Source organism: Furipterus horrens, unplaced genomic scaffold (assembly GCF_987537825.1).
Source record: "Furipterus horrens unplaced genomic scaffold, mFurHor1.1.pri manual_scaffold_7, whole genome shotgun sequence".
NCBI lineage: Eukaryota > Metazoa > Chordata > Mammalia > Chiroptera > Furipteridae > Furipterus > Furipterus horrens.
In genome coordinates, this window is record NW_028327177.1 from 27821248 (window position 1) to 27839275 (window position 18028).

Consider the following 18028-nt stretch of genomic DNA (forward strand, 5'->3'; position numbering starts at 1 on the left):
GTGAGACTCTCCAACCCACAGGGTAGATAGATACTCAACTATAACATTCTCTGGTCTAAGAGAAAAAGAAAAAGTAAGAATTTTGGAAGTTTCCTATTGTTCACTGTACAAAAAAAAAAAAAAAATTTATAATCCTCTAGAATTAACGCTTGGTTTGTATCTACATTCTTGTTATACAGTTACCTTATTTTACTTGAATGGGGGTAACTCTATGTGCAACTGCCTTTACAGTGCTGTCAAGTGAAATTACTAATTTATACTCAATAAATAAACTACCATCATGCATAAATCAAGACTTATTTATCAACAGAGTTCTTATGGGGGACACCAATACAAGTGATAATAAAAGACACCAGTATTACAAAACCCATATTCATAATGCCAAATCTGTTTCCCAGATGAACAATTTTACTGATTTCCATATATGTACTCATCTTCTGAATGTAACAGAACTTGGAAAAATATGTTACGGTTTCCCACCGTTCAGGTTCTAAAGGCACTAGACCAACTGTTAAGAGTCATCCTCCCTTGAGCTGCTTTTAGTTCCTGTCAGACATACACAGATGGAAGAAGAGAAGGTTGGAAGGACAGAAGGATGGATGAATGTATGGATGCATGGATGGAAGAAGGAAGAGAAGGAGGGAAAGAAGAAGGAAGGTGAAAGGGAGGAAGGAGAAAGAAAGAATGGTAGGGAGGAAATTACTGTTGTATTTCTGGCTCCCAAATTACAACAGCAATTCAGAATAAAGAAAAATGAGAATTGCTAGAGTTGCTATATATAGTCACTGCATATAGTATGCCATAAAAACACAGACAAGTTTATACAAAAATTAACATTTAATCCTCAAAAAATAATCTCCATTTACCAATGCCCAGACTGGGTTTTAGAGAGGTAAAAGGGGTTTCCCAAGTTCACACAATCAGCAAGGACTATCTGACTTTAAAGCCTCCACTATTCTATAAAACAATCATACTAATATTCATGAGGATAGCTAGTATATACTGACTGGAAACTAGGTGCCTAACAATGAGTTAGGCATTTTACATCTATTTTCTCAGTTAATACAAATAACAATCTCAAAATGGTATTATTATTTTCTTTACAGATGCGAAAACTGAGGCACAGAATGGTTGAGTGACTTTCCCAAGGGTCCTACAACTATTAAGTGGTAAAGCTGGGATCTGAATCTAAGCAATGCGGCTACAGTTAGGTCCGCCACTTAAACCACTTCACAATATTGCCACTCATTAAATACACAACTAGTTCCCTTAGGAGTAAAATAAATGGCTGTTTAATGAGTAAAAAAAAACAAAACAAAAAACATTAAGCACATAAAATGAATAAAAACACTACGTACAGCAGACACTATGGAAAGAGACCTCAAAGAACTTAAAATATAAAGAGAAACATATAATTATTAACTTGAAAAATGTAATGACAGTTAATAACCATGAAATAAGACAGTAGAAAAGTAAAATGACGAACAAAGTCAGATTATCAGAAAAAGGAAAATATGATTAATTACTAACAATAGCTGATACGTTTTTATCTTAAAGCAATCACCTTCAAATACAGCAGGTTGGAAAAGTCACCAGAGAAAAGATAGAGTTTATTTTATTATTTATTTGTTTGTTTGTTTATTTTATTTTTAGAGAGAGGGGAAAGGAGAGAGGGAGAGAAACATCACTGTGTGGTTGCCTCTCACTCGCGCACCCAATTGGGGACCTGACATGCAACCTAGTCATGTGCCCTGACTGGGAATCGAACCAGTGACACTTGGTTCGCAGGCCGACGCGCAATCCACTGAGCCACAGCGAAAAGATAGATTTTAATTGAATATTTATGAAGAAACAGATTTGAACAGGTGAGAAGGAAGAAGAAAGGGAATTCAGAGCATATTCATGAATGTGTAGATGCAGAAACAAAGTGTATTCAGGAGTTGATAAATGTGATTAAATACAATACTTTAACACAGAAAAAATTAAAGTAGAAAAGCTGAATGTATTTTATTTCTCCACAATCCTCAAAGCCTAGAGATGAATATCTAGTTTATTACATTTTCTATAGTAAATATTTCAGAAAGAATAAAATACTGGATTTCAAATTAGATAAAGAATGAATCAAATGGAAATTGTCTCATTGTGACAGAAAGAAAAGGAAGAGATACAGGAATGAAAGAACTAATGAAGAAAAAATCGAAGAAATTAAGTCAACCCGTTTGCAATTCAGAAAATGTTCAACAGTAAAACTAGAAATTCTCTAATGTAGTTAATTTTACATAGCATCTTCGTATAGTACATGTAGTGAAATTATAATATAAACTAAAACTCATCTTTTAAAATTATTTCATCATTAAAAACAAATAAAGGAATTTGATTTCTTTGAGGGGGATAGGGAGAACTTACTATAATCTGCACAGTGCTGCATGAAAAAGTAAATATACAATTTGTTTCACTTCAGAATGATCCTATAAGAAGTTACTTTACAGACAAGAAAAAAAAAAAAAGTCACAGAAGTATGGTGACTATGCCTAACTTATATTATACCTGAAAGTGCTAAAACACAAACCCAGTTTTCCATATCTCAATCTTAAAATTCTTTTTCACTGTTATTATTAGGTTTCTATTTTCATCATCACAAAATATGCAGTGTAAGTAAGTAAGGCTTCGGGAAATTATGTACAGTATTACATAGACAAGATACACTGATATTATATGGGTAACACACCTAGTCCTAGCACAGTGAAAAATACATTCCTTCACCCAAAATATATCTATTAGGTACCAACTATAAACCAAGCACTATTCTAGGCAGTACAGGTGAAGTCGTTAATAAAGAAATGAAAAAGCAAGCAAATAAGAAAACACCAGTATAATTCAAAGAACTATAATACAGTAATAGAAAAGAAAATGACTGGGTGAATCCTTAACATTGGGTGGTCACGAAGACCGATCTATGAAACTGATATGTAAGCTGACACAGAGCCAACCAGCCAAACCCAAAGAAGTAAGACAACCATTCAAAGGCACAGCTAAAACAACAGCCCTAAAGAGAAATATAAAGACAGTGTAGTCAAAACATAGCAGGAGAGTATCTGATCATTCAAGATGGCACAGGAGTAAGTGGAAGCTACACTAACCTCCTCCCAGGACCAATCTCGAATTACAACTTAATTGTGGAGAAATCATCTAAAATAACCAACTGAACACTAGCTGGAAAAAAGCCTTATAACCATGGACAGACAAAAAAGGCCACTTCATCACAACCTGATTGGTAGGAAGTGCGGAGACATGAAAAGGCTGGCTCGACTTTCAGGGGTGGCAAATGAAGGGACAGAGAAACAGTTCAGCAGCCAGGCATACCCCCTGAGAAGGACAGGGTTTAAACCCCCAACTGGGCAACCCAGCCTACAGCATCAGAGCAGAATGATAGCATCCAGCTATAAAAAGTGAAAAGCTGCAGGGTTTTTTGTTTTTGTTTTGTTTTTTGCTGGCCTGAAATAAAACAGCTGGAGACAAAGAGCTCTTAAAGGGATCACGTACAAAAATATACTGGCACCCACTTACCCTGGGCTCCAGCAGAGGGAGGGCACAGAGGACTAGAGATGCTTAAGGAGAGTTTGGGACAGTGGCTTTGAGGAGAGAACTGAGGGAATAGCCAACTGGATCCCAGCGCTGATTGACTCATTCTCCACACCGCAGGCAGATCACTCCCCTCCAAGTGGCATCAGCCTGAGAGGAAGCAATAGCCCCACCCACAGGAATTAATCTCTCCCACCCCTCAGTGCTTAAGAATGACAGCTGATCACAGACTGAATAGATTAACAACTAAAAAAGGCAGAAAGAGGCAGTAGATATCTGGTAGTCTCCAACACGCTGCCTAGCCCAGACTGGGACATGATCTGACACCACCAGGGGCAGATCCAGGAAGTGCAGATCAACTAAGCAGAAAGAAACAAGATGATCACAAAAAAAGAAAAAAAAAAGGGGGGGGGGGGGGGAGACAAAGAAACAACCGCAATCGAAATAAAAGGAAGAATCCCCAGAAAGAGTGATAAATGAAATAAAGGAAAGCAAACTACCAGACATGGAATTCAAAATATGGATTATAGGGAAGCTCAAAGAAAACTACGAAGAATTCCAGGGAAATTACAAGGAACTTACTGAGAATTACACCAGCATTAAAAACGACTATGAAGCTATCTATAAGAGCCAGGAGGAAATGAAGAATACAATGTCTGAACTGAGGAACACAGTAGAAGCAATCAAAAGCAGGCTAGAGGAATCAGAAGATCGAATCAGTAAGCTGGAGGACACGTAGGAAAAAATTACCAGACACTGCAACAAAACAAAGAAAGTCTGAAAAAGAATGAAGAGATTTTAAGAGAGCTGCAGGACAACATGAAATGTAATAATATCCATATCATAGGAATACCTGAAGGAGAAGAGGAGGAGCAAGGGATAGAAAACCTCTTTGAAAAACTAATGACAAAAAGCCTCCCTAACTTGATGAGAGAAAAAGTCACGCAGGTCCAGGAAGCACAGAGGATCCCAACGAAGATTAACCCAAACAGGCCCACTCCAAAAAACATCATAATTAAAATGGCAACATTCAAAGACAAAGAGAGAATCATAAAAGCAGCAAGAGAGAAACAGCTAATAACAGACAAGGGAGCTCCAATAAGGCTACGATCAGATTTCTCAACAGAAACACTACAAGCCAGAAGGGAACGGCAAAAAATATTCCAAGCAATGAAATACAAAGGCCTACCACCAAGAATACTCTACCCAGGAAAGTTCCCATTCAAAATGGAAGGTGAAATAAAGAGTTTCCCAGACAAAAGAAGACTAAAAGAATATATCTCCACCAGCATTGCAAGAGATGCTAAATGGTTTGCTTTAAGATGAAGAAACATGAGAGACAGAGAGAAACACAGGTACAAATGGAAAAAATGACAATGAGTAAGTATCTAATAATAATAACCTTAAATGTAAATGGATTAAATGCACTAATCAAGAGCTAGAGAGTAGCTGAATGAATTAGAAATTATGACCCACATATATGCTGTCTACAAAAGACCCACCTCAGAACAAAAGATGTACACAGGCTGAAAGTGAAGGGATGGAAAAAAATATTTCAAGCAAATGGACATGAAAAAAAAGCTGGAGTAGCAATACTTATATCAGGCAAAACAGATTTCACAGCAAAAGCCATAAAAAAAGACAAAAAAGGACATTTCATAATATTTAAAGGAACAATGCATCAAGATGGTATAACCCTTGTAAATATATATGCACCCAACATAGGAGCACCCAAATATATAAGGAAAATCTTGAAGGACTTCAAGAAGATTATTGACAGCAACACACTCATAAGTAGGGGACTTTAACACCCCACTGTCAAAAATGGACAGATCTTCAAAGCAAAGAAACACCAAGGATATTGAGGCATTGAACAACACACTAGATCAAATGGACTTAGTAGATATACAAATAGAACTTTTCATCCCAAAGAAGCAACTGATACCATAGAAAAACAAAGGATTTTAGGAAATTACTATGAACAATTATATGACAACAAATTTGACAACCTGGGTGAAATGGACACATTTCTGGAAACATATAATTTTCTGAAACTGAATCAAGAAGAAGTAGAAAGCCTGAATAGACCAATAACAACTAATGAATGTGAAGCAGTAATAAAAAAACTCCTGGCACACAAAAGCCCTGGACTGGATGGCTTGACCGGCTAATTTTACAAAACATTTAGGGAAGAACTAACTCCTATCCTTCTCAAACTATTCCAAAAGATACAAGAAGAGGGAAGACTCCCAAACACTTTCTATGAAGCCAATATTACACTAATTCAAAACCAGGTCTAGACACAACAAAAAAAGAAAACTACAGGTTCAATATCGCTGATGAACATAGAGGCTAAAATCCTCAACAAAATATTGGCAAACCGGATCCAGCAACACAGTAGAAAGATCATACACCTTGATCAAGTGGGAATCACCCCAGGGATGCAAGGATGGTTAATTATTCACAAATCAATAAGTGTAATACACCACATAAACAAAATTAAAAGACAAAAACCGCATGATCATATAAACAATGCTGAAAAAGCATTTGAAAAGTACAATGCCCATTTATGATGAAAACACTCAGCAAAATGGAAATGAGGGAGCATACTTCAACATAATAAAGGCCATATATGAGAAACCTGAAGCCAACATCATACTCAATGGACAAAAACTGAAAAATTTCCCCTCCAATCAGAAACAAGACAAGGATATGCACTCTCACCACTCCTATTCAACAGTCTTGGAACTTCAAGCTACATCAATCAGATAAAATGAAATAAGGAAAGAAAAAAAGAAAAAGTAATAAAGGCATCCAAATCTGAAAAGAGGAAGTAAAACTGTCATTATTTTCAGATGACATGATAGTGTACATATGAACCCTACAGACTCCACAAAAAACTACTTGACCTAAGAAGTGAATTTGGCAAAACAGCAGGGTACAAAGTCAATATTCAGAAATCGAAGGCATTTCTGTACACCAACATAAAATATCAGAGATAGAAACTAAACAAAAAATCCCATTTAATATAGCAACAAAAAAATTAAATACCTAGGAATAAATTTAACCAACGAGGTAAAAGACCTATACTCGGAAAACTACATAACATTGAAGAAAGAAATTAAGGGAGATACAAATAAATGGAAGCATATACCATGTTCATGGATGGAAAGAATCAACATCATTTAAATGTCCATACTACCCAAAGCAATTTATAGATTCAACACAATTCCTACTAAAATACCAATGGTATATTTCACAGACCTAGAACAAATACTTCAAATTAATATGAAACCAAAAAAGACCCCAAATAGTCACAGCTATCTTGAGGAGGAAGAACACAGCAGGAGAATCACAATACATTATATCAAACTATACTATAAGGTCACTATAATCAAAACAGTCTGGTACTGGCATAAGAACAAACATATAGATCAATGGAACAGAAATAAACCCAGGTTTCTATGGTCAACTAATATTTGACAGAAGGAGAAGAAACATAAAATGGAGTGAAAAGAGCCTCTTCAACAAATGGTGCTAGGAGAACTGGACAGGGACATGCAAAAAAATGAAACTAGACCACCAACTTACACCACATACCAGAATTAACTCAAGATGGATAAATGACTTAAATGTAAGCTGTGACACCATAGAACTCCCAGAGGAAAACATAGGCAGGAAAATTTCAGATACCCACGTAGCAATATTTTCACTGATATATCTCCTTAGGTAAGGGAAATAAAGGAAAGAATAAACAAATGGGACTGTATCAAACTAAAGAGTTTCTGCTCAGCAAAAGAAAACATCAGCAAAATGAAAAGGGAACCAACCGTATAGAAAAACATATTTGCCAAGGATACCTCAGACAATGGTTTGATCTCCAAAATATATAAAGAACTTATACAACTCAACACCAAGAAGGACAGACAGCTCAATTTAAAAATGGGCAAAGGACCTGACCAAACACTTCTCCAAAGAGGACAAATGGAGGGTCCATAGACATATGAAAGGATGCTCAACATCACTATCCATCGGAGAGATGCAAATAAAAACCGCAATGAGATATCGCCTCACACCAGTCAGAATGGCCATCATCAACAAATCAACAAACAACAAATGCTGGCGAGTACGTGAAGAAACAGGAACCCTACTGCACTGCTGGTTGGAACCCTGGTGCAGCCACTATGGAAAACAGTATGGAATTTCCTCAAAAAACTAAGAATGGAACTGCCTTTTGAACCAGTAATTCCATTGCTAGCATTATACCCGAAGAATCCTGAAAACCCAGTTCAAAAGAACCTATGCACCCCTCTGTTCATAGCAGCACTATTTATAATAGCCACGTTCTGGAAACAGCCTAAGTGCCCATCTGTAGATGAGTGGATAAAAAAACTGTGGTACATTTACACAATGGAGTTCCATGTAGCAGAAAGAAGGAACTTCTACCATTTGCAACATGGATGGAACTAGAGAGAATTATGCTTAGCGAAATAAGTCAGGCAACGAAAGACAAATACCATATGATATCACCTGATACAGGAAACTAAGAAACAACAGATACAAACAAGCAAAACTGAACCAGAGGCATGTAAACAAGGAGCAGACTAACAGTGACAAGGGGGGTAGGTGGAGGGGGAGGGAGAGAAGCGGGATAAGAAGAGGAGACGGGGTGGGCAGGGTGGGGGGAAGCAATTGGGGAAAAAGTGGGACAAGTGTAATAGAAAAACAATTTTAAAAAAGCTTAAAAAATCATTTCCGTAAAAAAGGGGCAGGGTCATAGATTAGATCAGAGAGGTAGATAGGAAATTTTAAAATTAGGATACACAATTGGAATTATCTTTTTTATTTTATTTTTTATTGTATTTATTTATTTTTAGAGAGAGGGAAAGGGAGGGAGAAAGAGACAGAGAGAAACAGTAATCTGTAATTGCCTCTCACATGGTCCCAACCGGGGACCTGGCCTACAACCCAGGCATGTGCCCTGACTGGGAATCGAACTTGTGACTCTTTGGTCCACAGGCCAACACTTAATCCACTGAGCCACACCAGCCAGGGCAATGGTTGGAATTTTCTGTTCTCAATGTGAAAATAGAGGGTAGAGAATAATAAGCTTATTTATATTGAAGGGGAAAAATCTCTCCAAATGTGATGCAAAGCAAACTTGGAACCTGAGACCCCAATTACAGCTGAAGTGATCTAGCAATCCTTCATGTTTTTCCCACCCCAAATACCTGAGGGAAATTATATTCTCCAGCAAATCACAGAAATGGAGAGGAGGTTCTGAGAAAACTCCTTGCCCTCTCTGAGAGGCTCCATTCTCGAAGGACTGTAGGTAGCACTCTTCCACTGCTAGCTCTCCACCTTCCTTCCTCCCATGACTAAACAGACATCGTTGCCTTTCTTCGTTCTGTTCTTTTTCCGTTTCCTCTGCTTAGACTAAAAGTCCACCAGGGATGCTACTCAATCAAAGTTGGATTTCTGCCTCAAAAGACTACAGACATTGTCTGCATCAAGCATTCTTGTTATTTAAAAGTTTTGATTCTGGGTAAAGAAAACTAAAAAGGCATCTCTAAATAAACAGATTTCTGAACAGTATGGTTTGTCCTATGTAAGAAAACTGAAGATAACCTATATTGCAATACACAATTTTTATTTTAAAATCCTATTTTGACATGGTTTCAGGATGCAGGCAAATTTTTATGCAGTTTGAGGATAAATATATAAAGATATTCAAATTCCTAGTATATGAACACACTAAAAACATCTATGGAAATTAAAACCACTCTCCAGAATCTGATGAAATATTCAATTTTAGTTTAAATTTCATGTCTTTGTAGTCTGGGATATTTCTTCTCTATTGTTTCAAAAGCACTGACTTTGAAATGTAGAAGGAAAAAAAGAAATAAAGTAGCTAACTAATAATAATAATTTTCCCCAACATTGTAGGTTTTTAATTATTTAAGAGTGAAATTTAAACTCAATTTCTCAACTTTACCAAATGTTTCAATGTGTGATGCTGCTGTTGTTCCTCTAAACAAGAATACGTCATGGTGAAGACATGGGAAACTAGAACATAAAACTGAGTTGAATGACTTAAGTCAAATCTCATTTTCTCTCAGAAAAAAGGGTAATATTGTAGGTTTCTTCTTAATCATAAATATGATAATTTTGGAAATTATAAGTAACATACCCATATACCACAAAATATTTTTTAAAGGGAAAAATGATCGCAAAATCATAGGTAATATTATACAATAATACAATGTACTCTTCATAGTTCTTATCTTGTTTTTCATAATTGTTTTAACTGCTACAAATCATTAAGGAGCCTTACTTAAGGATATGGAATTCAGAACTTATCTGGAAACATGTTTAATAACTTTGAAAAAACGACCTTGGTGAAAACTTAGGTCAACTAAATGCAATGACAAGAAACAGATCCAGGAGCGCCTCTAGTACTGTCTTTTTTTAATAAGTGCTAACATTACCAAACAGCTGCTGTGCATTCTGTGTTTTTGAAAGTTTGCTATATTGCTGGAGATAAAGAAATCTAAGAAAAAGATACAAATACTGTAAGGTAAACATTAGAATAATCAAGAGCATGAATATATTTAGAAACTGATTAGTTGGCAAACGGCCTTACTTTATAGTATTTTCTAACTAAGAATCTATTTTTCCAATTGAATAAATTATTAGAAGTAGTGAATGTTTCCCTGGGAAAAGCTGAGTAGGAAACTTATGCTTTTTATTTTATGTTTACCATCATCACAGTTTTTTTTTTCAAAAATACTGAAATATTTCATAACTTAAAAAGCTAACTTAAAATTGAGTCTATTTGAGCATGAACAGAACTACTAAGTAATCAAACTTAATTTCAAGATAACTACTACCATATCCTCTCTACTGGTCTACCAACATCCACTCTTATGCCAATACCTAGCAATCATACCAATCTCCACTCTGTGGCCAATATGATCTTTCCAAAACATAATCTGACCTGTGAAAACCATCAGTATTGCATCCTCCAATGGCTTCACATTGTTCTAATGACTCCTTACAGGGAACACAAGTCTCAGTGAAGTGTGGCCCCTACCTTTCTTTCCAACTTCGTCTTATACTATTCTCCCTCTTGCTCTCTCCCCTTCGGTTCCTCCGAATCATCATATTACCCCTCACACATCTTTCTGTAGAAAAGCTATTCTCTTCACAGAGTTAATACCTACATTAACTCCTTCGTATCTAAACTCAAATTTCATTTATTCAAGAAACCTTTCTCTGATTTTTCAAACCAAGTCAAATCTTCCTATTGTACAATCTTATAACATTACAATTCTTTCTTCTACAATACTACAATTCACTTTTATATTTATTTATGTGATTATTGTGCCTCACACTTTTAAGCGCTAAGCTTTAAGTAAAAGATATATTTTGTAATCCACTGAATCTTTACCACTTTATTCAAAATTTGTTAAACAAATGTATGAAGTATTAAATACATGCATGCTGCAATATATTGAAACCAAATAAGTATTTAAAAAAATCAACATCTTCTCTCCTCTAGTCATCAGAAATAACAACTATTAATATTCTGTTGTGTATTCTTGAAATATTTTTCTAGAATTATAGGAAAGTATGTACTTACGGCTTTATTCTTTACAAAAAAAAAAAAATAGTTATATTTCAGGCTGACAGACATAGCAAGTAAAAATACAGAATACCCAGCTAAATTCAAACTTCAGGTGAAAAATGAGAATTTTTTTCAAAATAAGTATGCACCGAAAACTATGTGTTATCTGAAATTCAAATTTAACTAGGCATTCTGTATTTTATCTGGCAACTCTAATCATATAACACATATCATTCTGGATTTATTTTCTCCATTATGGATTCCAGATTTTGTGCTAGATATAATCACAAGATAGTGAGTTGTACCTCCAATAAAAAAAATTAGTCTAAGTAGTAACAGAAAAAATTATAAAGCATGCTATTTTCAAATATGAAGTGTCCATAGTCCTTAAAAATAAACTTTTATTCTTCTTTTCATGAAGCAGAAAATGATTTATTTTAAGTATGAAAATTTGTCAGTCTTCTGAGAGTTGAAAATTTTCTCAAAGTAACATTCAAAGATGGACATTTGGCAGAATATTTTTATGTTAAGAAAGAACGTCAATTCAAATTCATGTGCATTTCAAAATATTTCAACTATATATTAACACTTTATTATTAAAATCATAAAAAACGGAAATAATTTATATTCAAAAACAAAACATTCTAGAACTGAAAATAAATTTTTAGGAGCTTCTTCACTACAAGTAATGAATCATGATGACTGTACTTTATTAATTAATGAAGATAAAATTATACAGCCATTCTTATATCATTTAAAGAAAATTTTAAAATGTTAAGGCCAAGTCTATTCTCTGATCAAAATGACCTTATTTGACTTTTAGAATGGAGAGTTGTTTTAAATGATTCCACAGGGGAAAAAGCATCATCGAAATTATGTCTGTGATGTTTAGCATTGCAGAGGTAAAACAAATAACTTCTGCATGTCATCTAAAAAAGTTTATTTTCATGATTCCTTTATTTAGCAATCTTGATTTCATCTATAATCATAAATGGGGTGCGCCAAACATGGGATAAAAAGACAAATTATTTTAAGCAACTTAAAAACATAAGGCCATTTATTTATTTATTATACTTCAATAAAACTGAAAAAACACACCCATAATGTCACAAAACTAATTTCAATATCAAATAGAAAAATCTTATGACATACCCCTCAAAGGTATTATGTTCAAATTTTACCATAGCCAGGTCAACGGATTATAACAATAAAATGATAATTGTCTAGTATAGGTAATAGTACCAGTTCAGGCAAACCAAATTTTCTGAAATAAACATGGGAAAGTTATATCATGATGTGAACAACATTTTCTTAACTTACAAACTGAGTATTTTTAAATATCAGACCTAAAACTTAAAAGACTATTAAAATTCCTGCATATGTATATAAGAAAACAAGTACAATAATGTTCATGACACCATTATTTGCAATAAATTTTTAAAATGGAAACAAGTACTGTATTTTTTGCATTATAACATGCATCTGATCATAAGATGCACCAAGGTTTAGAGGAGGAAAACAAGAAAATAAAATTCTGAACCAAATGATGTACTAAAATATTTAATAAAATATAACAGAATAATATTTCAACCACGTAAAGTGAACAGCAGTCAACAGCGGTATTAAGAACCATCATAATTGTCATTACCAAATGAGGGGAGACTTTTAAGGTTCAAGTACTCTTCTAGTTTTCTGGGAACCCCAGGTCATTTAATACACATCACAGTCTGTGACACAATATTTGCTCCATAAGACACACAGACATTTCCACCCCCCACTTTTGAGGGGGAAAAAAGTGCACCTTATGCAGCAAAAAATATGGTAATTACTAAAAGAAAACTGAAAACACTGTGGTACATTCATATAATGGAATAATATAAGCAGAGAAAATGCATAAACTACAGTTAACATACCTATGAGATATGTATCTATCATAATTTGAAGAAGATGAAATTGGAGAAAAAATGTAAGTAGCATAACACCTGTAACAGCTAACTTTTGCTAACATACCACTCCAAAACCCAGAGGCTTAAAACACCCATCCTATGTTAAGTTTATTATTTTGCAGGTCATTCATATGAAGTGGTTCCAGCTAGAAAACCCTGCTTACAGTAGGCTTAGTTGATGTCAACTGGGCTGACTCTGACTTCTGTAGTCAGCTGGGAGGTCAGAAGGAAGCTGATTGCCTTTGGTCTAGGGCACCTGAACACTCCACAACACGCTTTCTCATATTCTAGCTCAAACCTGTTCACATCGTGGTCTCCAAATGCAGCGGAAAAGTAAACTCCAAAATGCAAGTGGTTCCCAAACATCTGCTTTGTCATGTTTGCTGATGTGCTTTTAGCCATAACAAGTCACATGCCCAACACAAATTAAAGAAATGGAGAAACAATCTACACCTTATGAGAAAATATGCAATATACCACTGCAAGGGTCACAGAGATAAATTTGTATCAATTTTTCTAATCTATTAAAATAACACATAATGCTAAAATCATGCAAAAGAAAATTATATATATTGTTGAATGAATCATACATACATATAAACATACCAAAAGTATAAAAATAAGCATAGTAACAATAAATGCCAGATTCAGGATACTAATCAGCTGTTGGTTTGAAGAAGAAAATTTTTACAAAGGGAAAAACATAGAGGGAGTTTGAACTACATTTGTAGTTTTTTATTTCATTAGCTGAAAAAAAGGGTTTGGGAGGGTCTTGTAAAATGCATTTTGAAATATTTTAGCCTGACAAAACTCACCAAAAAATTAACAATTAAAGGAATTAAAAATAAACATAGTCTGAAAAATAAAATTTAGCATAATTTTAAAAGTCCAGTGAATTGTAGGATCAATTTTGATATTATGTGAATAATCAGAAAAAGCACAAAAGCATTAAAATAAAAGGAAAATCAATGGTAAAATGTGGCACTGGTGGGAAGAAAACAAAAAATGTTAGAAGATATACATGCTAAAGACGGGTTACAACACACTTATTCAGGTAATGCACTGCTAAACATGGACTAATAATTCAAAATTACAAAAAAAAGTAAAAAATGAAATGAGCCATCTTGACCTATGACAAAAAAATACATGGAAACAGACCATCCAAAACTTCAAATAACAGTATTAAGAAATGTAGATTATAACATAATGTGTTTGGATTAATTAAAGAACTAAAGGATGAAATAGAAAACTTAAGCAAGAACCCAATACAAAGAAAAAAGACTAGAGAGCTGATAAGGGTTCAAAATGGATTTCTTCTAAAAAAGCATGGTCACTGAAATTATGAGCACAATGGATAAGTAGAACAGCAAGTAATACAAGTTAAGAAAGAATAAACAAACCTGAAAAAATACAAAAAGAAATCACTCAGACTGTAACACAAAAAGAAAAAGATTAAACATATATCAGAGGAGTACAGAGACAAGAATGATGAAATGATAGTATCCAACACATTTTATCAAAGTTTTAAAGGAGGCAAGAGGGGAAGAACAATATTTGAAAAATAAAAGTTGAGAATTTTCCACAATGGATTGAAGACACTAATTATTGGGTTCAGGCATTAAAATGATGCCCAAATAAGATAAATAAAATGAAGACAAAATCTGGATGATTCGGTGTTACATTTCATAAAATAACTATAAACGAAAGGATATAAATGCAAGGTAACAGAATAAATACATTACCTAAAAAGGAATGACAATTGGACTAACAGCAGACATCTCAGACAAAAAAAGGGAAATAACTATCAAGGCTGAATTTTATACCCACATCAACTATCATTCAAGTTTGAAATAATGTCAAAAGAGACAAAATTTCTAGACAGCTTCCTAGAAAAAATAAACTCATCACAATTAACTAAAAAATTAGTATGAAATATAAATGTCCTTAATCTATTAGAGGAATTGAAAGTCATTTAAATTATTAAAAATAAAAACAAGTTGGAAGAGAAGGATGGGAGGATGGAGGAAGAAGCTACAGTGGTAGAGAAAAGCAAGCACACACAAAATTTCTTATAAAGGAAGAAATGAAGAAAGGAAGGGTAGAATGAAAGTGTTGTAAGAAATATTCTATGAAACTTGTAAAGATCATTTCAATTTTTACAAACAATACCAGAGAATTGTTTTAAAAGTTTTACTAATTCATTTTCAAAACTAGCAGTTCTTTGATACCATATCAAGGATAGTATGAGAATGGAAATCTACAAAGGGGAGGTCCTAGTTGGTGGACCACTCCCTTTGAAAATCATCTGAAAACTAGAGGAACTATTACGCTCAGTAACAAAGGATAAAAACACCACATGAAGATGGTAGGAAAAGCAGACATGCTCTCAGAAAAAATCCACCCTGGAGCAGTGACACACAATAGTGAAGGTTCTCACCAGAGAGGCCCTTCTCCAGACATCTGGTACCCAAACCCCTGGGCTGCACAGGAGAGACAAGCCGCCAAACCATCTGGCTTAGAAAACCAACAAGGATGACATCAAAGAGACCCATGGTGATATGGGAAACTGAAACACCCTCTTAAAGGGCTGACACGCAGTTGCACTCATCTAGGACCCAATAGAAAATAAAAAGTTTGAAAAGCATCCAGATACAGTAGTCCCTCTCTATATCACAGTTCACTTATCGCAGCCTCACTGTATCGCGTGATTTTTAAAAATATTATATTTAATTATTTATCGCGGATTTTTCGCTATTCCGCGGGATTTTGCGGTACTGTATACGTATGTTGTTGAACTTATGTAGGTTTAAGAGTGTAGAATATGTTTATGAACATAAGTAGTGTTTATAAAAGTGTGGAAAAGGTTAATAAGGGAGTGGGAAAGTTTAATAAGGGACTGGAAACGGTTTATAAGTGTGTGGGAAGGGTTTATAAAGCCTTAAAATATATATAAATACTAAAATAAATGTAAGGTTCCTACTTCGCGGATTTACACCTATCACAGGGGGGGTCTAAAATGTAATACCCACGATAAGGGAGTGAATACTGTAGTACAGAAAGGAGATTAACTTACTAACCTAATGAAAACAAGGTTATCATCCAAAATTAAAAGAAAAATTAAGAATTTCCAGCTAAGCAAAAGCTACAGTTCATCACAAATGAAGACAAAAGGCATTATATAATAATAAAGTGGTCAATCCAACTAGAGAATATATACACAATTGTAAATATTTATGCAACCAGCATAGGAGTGTCTAAATATAAAGAGCAAATATTAAGAGAAATACAATAACAGTAGAAAATTTTAATATTCCACCTACATAATGGATATATCACCCAGAAAAATCAATAAAGAAATATGGGCATTAAAGGACACAACAGATTAGACAAACTTAGCTGATACATACAGAACATTCTGCCCAAATGTAAAAAATACACATTCTTTTCAAAGATACATGAAACATTATGCAGGATAGAACACATGCTGGGCCACAAACAAAACTCAATAAAATTTAGAGACTGGAATCACATAAAACACTTTTCCATGCACAATGACATGAAACAAGAAATCAACTACAGAAAGAAAACTTTAAAAAAATACAAATATGTGAAAACCAAAACATGCTAGTAAGCAACCAATGGATCAGAGAGGAAAACCAACAGAAAATCAAAAACTACCTTTCGTGGTCGGCAGCCGACCGTCTCGAGAGACGATGGTGTAGCCTCTTAAGAGTCTATCTGCACCGCCGAGAATGGCTGTGCAGTGTCCAACTCGGGAGTGACATGGTATCTGTCTCCTCCCGTGTTGAATCGACATCTTGCGATGACGCTGAAGCTACAGAGCCTGGGCAGGGTGATATGGAGGGTCTGCTGTTGCCCATGCAGCAGACCCCCCCTCTCTTCGCAGCTGAAGGGTCCAAGGGAAAGACGGAGTCGATACAGCTTGGCTTCAGGTGCGCCGTAGGAGTTGCCGGTGTTGACTACGACGTCAAACCGCCTTAGGGACTCCGGCTCCGGATTTTCTGTCGGGGTTTACTCCCTTAGCCTTTCCCCTGAAGAGGTATGCCGCAAGGCAGCGGAGGTTTTTTGGAGTCAGAGTTTTCCTTCTCTGATATGCCCTGACTGGAAGATCGAACCAGCGACACTTAGCTCGCAGGCCGACGCTCAATCCACTGAGCTAAACCAGCCAGGGCCAAAAAAAACTACCTTTATACTAATGAAAATAAATAAACAACTTGAAAACTTATGAAATGCAGCAAAAACCTCTCTAAGAAGAAAATTCACAGCAAAACAGAACTATCAAGAAAAAAGAAAAATCTCAAGTAAAATAAACTTAATTCTAACAAAACTAGAAAAAGAGGGAAAAAAAGCTGTAAATTGGTAGCAGAAAGGAAATTATTAAGCTCAGAGGAGAAGTAAATGAAACAGAAAGTTTTTTTAAAAATCACAAACATCAATGGAACTAAGAGCTGGTTCTTTGAAAAAATAAAATTGATAAACCTTTAATGATACTCCAGAAAAACAGAAAAGGTAAAAAAAAAAAATCAAAAATAAAGAAGGAGAAATTAAAACTAATACCACATAAACACAAAGGATAGTAAGAGAATACTATGAACAATTACACACCAACAAATAGGACAATTTAGAAAAACATGGATAAATTCCTAAAAACATACAATATTCCAAGACTGAATCATGAGGAAACAGAAAATCAGAATGGGTTGATTATTAGTAACAAAAATGAATCAGCAATTTAAAAATTCTCAACAAACAGAAGTCCAGGTCCAGATGGTTTAACAGGTAAATTTAACCAAAAATTTAAAGAAGAGTTAATATCTAACCTCAACTTATTAAAAAAAAAAAAAAAAAAAAA

The 18028-nt window shown here is 34.6% G+C and overlaps 1 protein-coding gene across 1 annotated transcript in view; it reads right to left on the reverse strand.

The window, feature by feature from the left end:
- The window catches only part of VPS13B (vacuolar protein sorting 13 homolog B), a 714607-nt gene that overhangs the window by 475733 nt on the left and 220846 nt on the right, over window positions 1-18028 (reverse strand). The gene's annotated exons all lie outside the window — the stretch shown is intronic.